Raw genomic sequence first — 6884 nt, 5'->3', positions numbered from 1 at the left:
AAAAATTATCTGTGACCATTGGAAACTAATCATAGGAAACTACAAAATTAGCACATGTCTTGAAATCTGTATAGAAAATATAAATCATGTCAAGTTTCAAACTCTCACTTATTAGTGTACCACTCAACCTTGGAAAAATAAAAAGGTGTCTCCAAAGGTAGTCCTTGTTTTAAATACCATTCTTTAAAAAGGAAACTGTTCCTTTCAGCTTTACAACACCCCCATTTCAAATCATATAATTTAATTGTCTTGGTCATGGGCATTTCGAAGATGAGATTTTATATTTTGCTCCCATAGCTTCTGGTTATCATAAAACCCATGCTTGCCTGGCCAGTGTTGCTCAGTGGTCAAGGGTTGACCTATGAAACAGATGGTCATGGTTGGATTCCTGATCAGGGCGCTTGACTGAGTTGCTGGCCTGATCTCCAGTAGGGGGCGTGCAGGAGGCAGTCAATCATCAATTCTCTCTCATCATTGATGTTTCTATCTCTCCCTCTCCCTTCTTCTCTGAAATCAATAAAAATATATGGAAAAACAAAACATAAAGAAAACCCATGCTTTTCTTTATTGAAGGAGAGTGGTCCTGCTGATGTTGGTGTAACCCTTTCAATATTCTTCACTTTGCTCCTGCAGGCATTTCCTCAGGTTCTCTATCTTAGTCTTCATTAAAAGCTGCTGCTACCGAAAGGGTTTTTGGAGCAAGAGTTGGAAGAGTTTCTTTGGGTTTACTTGATCCAAGTCTGACGGCTCTGGCTGAGGCTTTCTTTGCCATCTGACTGCCGATGGCAAATCTAAACTGGAGATCACTGTAGGCTTTGCTGGGAGGCCTGCAGCTTCCTCAGCTGATGGCTTCTCAGCACTGCGACTGGAATTTTCCCTTCCATTCCTGGAAGACACTGTCCTAGTTTTCCCAGGTTTTTCTGCTGCTTCTTCGGGTCCTCTGGAGGCTCCAACTCAATGCTGCTTCTCAGGCTTCTCTCCAGCCTTGCTGTCCGTTGTTCTTCACTAGGGCCTCCCTGCACCACCCCACCCCACCCCGCCCCACTCCTGTCTGTGCAGGGCTTCACTTCACAGGACAAAGTGGGCAGTGAGGAGATCAGGGAGCTCACTGGACTTGGGGGAGAAATAAAAGAGTGGTTGAGAGAGGCCCTAGCATCAGACTGCCCAATGGATTGCTTCTTCTTTTTTAAAAAAATATGTCTTTACTGATTTTTTTAGAAAAGGAGGAAGGGATATGGAAACATCGATCGATGAGAGAGAAACATCTATTGGCTGCCTCCTGCATATCCCCCACTGGGAATTGAGCATGTGTCCTGACTGAGAATCAAACCAGTGACCTCTTGGTGCATGAGAGGATACCTAACCAACTGAGCCACACTGGCCAGGCTAGGCTGCTTCTTGATGCTACAATATTATTGTGTGACCTTTCATAACTTCCCTAACCTCTCTGTGCCATGGTTTCCTCATCTAAAAAAGGAGAATAATAAAATTACCTTAGGTTGGTATTGGGTAGAACAATACATACTTGTGGCACATAGTTGAGCAAAATGTTAAGTGTTATCACTATTGCTGAAAAGCTTTGTTACAGGGCAGTGAAAAGCGAGGAAAATTCCAGGGCAAAAGGAATAAGGAAACTGAGACAAGAAAGTTAAAACAAGGCCAAACAGTGCGGGCCATTTACAGCCAGCTTGTAAATTGCAAGCCCTTATCTCTCCCAAGGAGGCTTGTAAGCAAATGGTTAATGACTCTCCAACTGAAGAATGCAGAAAAGGAGGGGCGAAGGGGGGGAGAAGGGAGTTTTTCATATGCACTAACCAGTGGTTCTCAACCTTCTGGCCCTTTAAATACAGTTCCTCATGTTGTGACCCAACCATAAAATTATTTTCATTGCTACTTCATAACTGTAATGTTGCTACTGTTATGAATCGTAATGTAAATATTTGATATGCAGGATGGTCTTAGGCGACCCCTGTGAAAGGGTCGTTCGACCGCCAAAGGGGTCTGACCCACAGGTTGAGAACCTCTGCGTAACTAAACAAAGAAATCAGCCATTTTGGGGAAGGAGAAAGGACAGGTTTTTGTTTGTTTGTTTTGTCTTTTTAATCCCTAAACAAGGAAGCCAGTAGTCTTAAGGCTTGGCAAGATAAAATTGCCAGGTGCTTCTCGAGAATCCTGGGAAGGCCACAAGAAGTAAAAAGGGACCTTGAGAATTAACCTGTATCAAGATATTCAGCAGAGGAATTTTGAAACCTATGGACAGGAGGCTATATAACGCTTCGAACGCCCACCCAACTCACTACTCAGATTAGCTGAGTTGGATGAAGTAGATTTGCTCCCTAACTTCTTTAAATTTGCTTGCTCTAATTGCTTTAATAAATTGGCTTTATCACAACACAATCAGGGTCTCTTGTTTACATTTATTGATACAAGACAGGAGTGGGGAGGGGGCAGCCCTCTCTCTCCCTCTCAGGGGGCTGTCATAACATCTTTTCTGGGGACTCTGGGCTGTGTGTAAGTTTCTGTCAATGATATTGCCAACCCTGTGGGTTCTGAGGTGCAGGAATCAGCTGTGACTTTTTAAGACATTTCGTACTGCTCAGGAGTTTTCTCGCCATCTGTTAAGGACCACTCACGAGTGTTCTCGTTTTTCACGCCCATGGAAAAAGGAGCGAATCTAGATACTTATGTAAATTTTGTTTGGTCCCTCTTCATAGAGGAAAATGTTTTACACAGTACCATACGTTAAAAAAGTACTAGGAACTTTAATTGTTTAATTGTTTTTGTAAATAAAAATGTTATAATTATTGAAAAACAACACCTAAAGTGCATTATGATTATTTTTTTTAAATATATTTTATTGATTTTTTACAGAGAGGAAGGGAGAGAGATAGAGAGTTAGAAACATCGATGAGAGAGAAACATCAATCAGCTGCCTCCTGCACATCTCCTACTGGGGATGTGCCCGCAACCCAGGTACATGCCCTTGACCGGAATCGAACCTGGGACCTTTCAGTCCGCAGGCCGACGCTCTATCCACTGAGCCAAACCGGTTTCAGCTATGATGATTTAAATAACGTGCAGTTTGCCCAAAAACGTGCGGTCCCTGGCATATGTCTTAGAGATTTCTTTGTGGTACGCAATGTGTTAAGTAAAGAAAATAGGCCTGAAGGACTTGTGGGAGTTGGACCCTGTGATGGGAATTGCACATATGTGTTAAACACCTCCTCTTCAGGTAATGACATGACTTTTAATTGAATGCTGAGGCTATTTATGTGTTAGTCCCTCTTGCATATTCTCAGCCCAGTGTACACCTACTGTGAGGGTTAATCTGTGCTTCGGCCAAGGACACATTGCAGCTTCGTGCTGCCCCCTAGAGGACGGGAAAAGTCACCAGCAGGAGCCAACACTGCACAGCCACGAGTACTTGATGTGAATCACATCTCTGCATAACTTGAATATCTTCATTTGAATTTGGCGTCCTTGAATTTGGAGTCCCTTGACCTAGGTTCCTCACCAGAAAAATGGGGATAATAATGACTCCCTAATAGGACTGTGGTGAGAATCAAATATGATAATAGCACATGTGAAATCTTATAATTTTAGATACATCTGCTTTATTGTAGTAATAATGGTCGGAGTAATTACGATTCTCGTCACAGTTCTCTTTGAGAGACCGGTTCAGGTTAGAAGACTGTGTAATAGGACTCTCCCTTACAATCAAAGTCGCCATCAGGCTCTGACCACAATTCTTAGTCCCGCATTCTGACTCAACGTAGCATTTCAAGAGTTTAGTAAAACAATAGTTGGCTCCAGTCTAGATGACAAACTTGCAGTCTTGGGCTAGGAGTGGAGTCCTCTGTTAGCTGGTGAAACTAGAATTTCCCCCTCATCCTCTGAAAAGCAGATAATTGCTGCTAATGGTAATGGGGCAACCCAACCTAGGACCTTATCAGGGTTTTCCTCCAACCTCTTCCTTGTTTCTCCCTCCCCCAGGGCCTTTGCTCCAGGGAGACATTCTCATTGTATGTGTATGTGTGTGTGTGTGTGTGTGTGTGAGCAGGAAAGGCTTACTTTTTTTTTTTTTTTTAAATAATAACCACCTGAGAATGCTGCCTTCAGCCCCTTGGGCTGAGGGTTCTATAAAGGCTGAGGGCTTGCCACCTGCCTGCTCACCTTCTCCAGCATCCTGTGCTCCCTGCCGCCTGAACCATGATCAGGAAGGTCCTCATCTTCTCTACCTGGTTTGTCCTGGCTGGGACTTTCCCCTTAATACTCCCAAGTAAGTGGACTATTGGGAGGTTTCTGGGAGAACAGGGCTAAGGGCTCAGATCTCTCATGGTGTGTGTGTCTGTGTAAGGGGGGATGGCACGGGGAAGAGGGAGCTAGCTAGCTAGAGAGAGAGAAACGAAGTGAAAGTTGTAAAGTGAAATGGTTAAAACTATATTGGCTTGGATTTAAGGTGAGGATGGGAGGTTGAGCTCTGAGGCCTTGGGCAGTTGAGTGGCTAAGCTAAGATTTGGACTGTGTGTTTAAATTGACTTGATAAAGGTATAAAGGCTGGGCAGATGGCATTAGGGTAGGTATTAGAGAGCTACTGCGGGTTTTCTGTGTTCTCCTTCACTGTTGGGTGCTAAAGAGGCTTTATTCTATTTAATGGAAGTTTATAAATCCTAGGCTGTATCCTCATTTCATAGCTGAGTAAAGTTCAAAATGCTTTACAATTCAGCTCAGTCACACACAATGGAGACTAGCCGGTCTGGAAGGGAAACTTGTGAATCTCATTGGGAAAGGCAAGGAGGAGGAGTCCTGTGGACCAGAGGAAGGAAGCTTTCCCCCAAAGGCTTTCTTTTCCAGTCGTTCCTGAATTCATTTCTAATGAAGAGGGCTGTCTATTCCTTTGCATTAAAATGGTTACTTTCCCCATTCTGTTCCTCCCACCTCTCCCCCTGGTAGCTCTCAATATATCAGACGCTGGGGTTGGGTTCTTAGTTGCATGTGAATGAATGATAAAGCAAAGCGACTAAATTAGAGAGCTAATGACGTTGGCCTCATTGGTAGAATGCTCATACCCTGCTGAACTAGGCAGCCACATGACTATGTATCTTTCACTATCGCCCAAGAAGACCTGTTTGCACCCTCATCAGGCCTACATGGTTATGGTTAGCAAGCCCCCAAATAACTGGATTGAATCCTCTATGTGACACTCTGGAAAATGAAGTCCTAGACATTTAATGAGCAAATCGTAAGAGTAGCCCATTTTAGAGTCAATTCCATTGTTCTTTTTTCTTTTTTTTTTTTTTATTGAATGTATTGGGGTGATATTGGTTAACAAAATTATATAGGTTTAAGGTGTACTGTTCTATAATCTGTCATATACTGTATTGTGTGTTCACCAATCCAAGTCAAATCTCCTTCCATCACCACTTATCCCCCCTATACCCTCTTCTACCTCTTCCGCACCCCCTTGATTCCATTCTTGATATGCACCTTGGAAATAGCTCTTTTCCTTGCTCTTTGCCCCTCTTTGTTTTTAAGTTTTCAGAAACCTGGAAGGATGACAGAGGGGGAGTTTTTAGAATGTTTATTCTGTTTTAGTCTGACTAATTCACATTTAGAGGCACAATATCAAACGTTCCTTCCTAAACTGACCCTCAAGAAGGGTGGTGTAGGGACACTGAGCATACTACTGGGTGGCAGTTAGTATTCTGGACGTTCTAGCAGTTGGCAGAAGAGAGACTTGTGGGGAGATGCCATTTGATTCATTATACTAAGTTATGTCCCTGTTTTCCCCAGGGAAGATCTAGCTTGGAATGGGAAGGGTGTGGAGATGGTGGAGACACTCTTGCTAGAAAATATTTGAGCTGTTTGTTTTTTCTAGACATCGACTATCATGCAGACATGTTCAAGGACTCAGAGTTACAACCTGAACTAAATTCAATCGTTGACCCAGAATCACCCACTGACCTGGACCTCGCTGGTGCTTTAGAGTCACCCACTGCCCTGGACCTCACTGATGCTTTAGAGTCACCCACTGCCCTGGACCTCACTGATGCTTTAGAGTCACTCACTGACAAGGACCTCGCTGATGCTTTCAAGTCACTCACTAACAAGGACCTCGCTGATGCTTTAGAGTCACTCACTGACAAGGACCTCGCTGATGCTTTAGAGTCACTCACTAACAAGGACCTCGCTGATGCTTTAGAATCACTCACTGACCTGGACCTCACTGGTGCTTTAGAGTCACTCACTAACAAGGACCTCACTGGTGCTTTAGAATCACTCACTGACCTGGACCTCACTGGGGCTGTAGAGTCATCCACTGCCCTGGACCTCACTGGGGCTGTAGAGTCATCCACTGCCCTGGACCTCACTGATGCTGTAGAGTCATCCACTGCCCTGGACCTCACTGATGCTGTAGAGTCATCCACTGCCCTGGACCACACTGGGGCTGTAGAGTCATCCACTGGCCTAGACCTCACTGATGCTGTAGAGTCATCCACTGGCCTAGACCTCACTGATGCTGTAGAGTCATCCACTGGCCTAGACCTCACTGATGCTGTAGAGTCATCCACTGGCCTAGACCTCACTGATGCTGTAGAGTCATCCACTGCCCTGGACCACATTGGGGCTGTAGAGTCATCCACTGCCCTGGACCTCACTGGAGCTGTAGAGTCATCCACTGCCCTGGACCACATTGGGGCTGTAGAGTCATCCACTGCCCTGGACCTCACTGATGCTGTAGAGTCGACCACTGATGTTTATTTGGAGAATACACAGGCTTCGGGTAAGTAAGGGTTCTGACGGCAGGAGTTGGTGGGCGCCCATCTTTTACATTTCTGAGGGAAAGGCTGCTTTCCTCCAGTGAACTGGATTCCCCGCATAGG

General features: G+C 44.6%; 1 pseudogene; it reads right to left on the bottom strand.

Annotated features, from left to right (window-relative positions):
- Window positions 1-240: 240 nt before the first annotated feature.
- LOC102442105 lies at window positions 241-3730 on the bottom strand (annotated as a pseudogene).
- Between the last annotated feature and the right edge of the window lie 3154 nt (window positions 3731-6884).

The sequence above is a fragment of the Myotis lucifugus genome, unplaced genomic scaffold, assembly GCF_000147115.1.
Source record: "Myotis lucifugus unplaced genomic scaffold, Myoluc2.0 scaffold_10, whole genome shotgun sequence".
In the NCBI taxonomy this organism is placed as follows: Eukaryota; Metazoa; Chordata; class Mammalia; order Chiroptera; family Vespertilionidae; genus Myotis; species Myotis lucifugus.
This window is presented reverse-complemented; position numbering and strand designations above follow the sequence as displayed.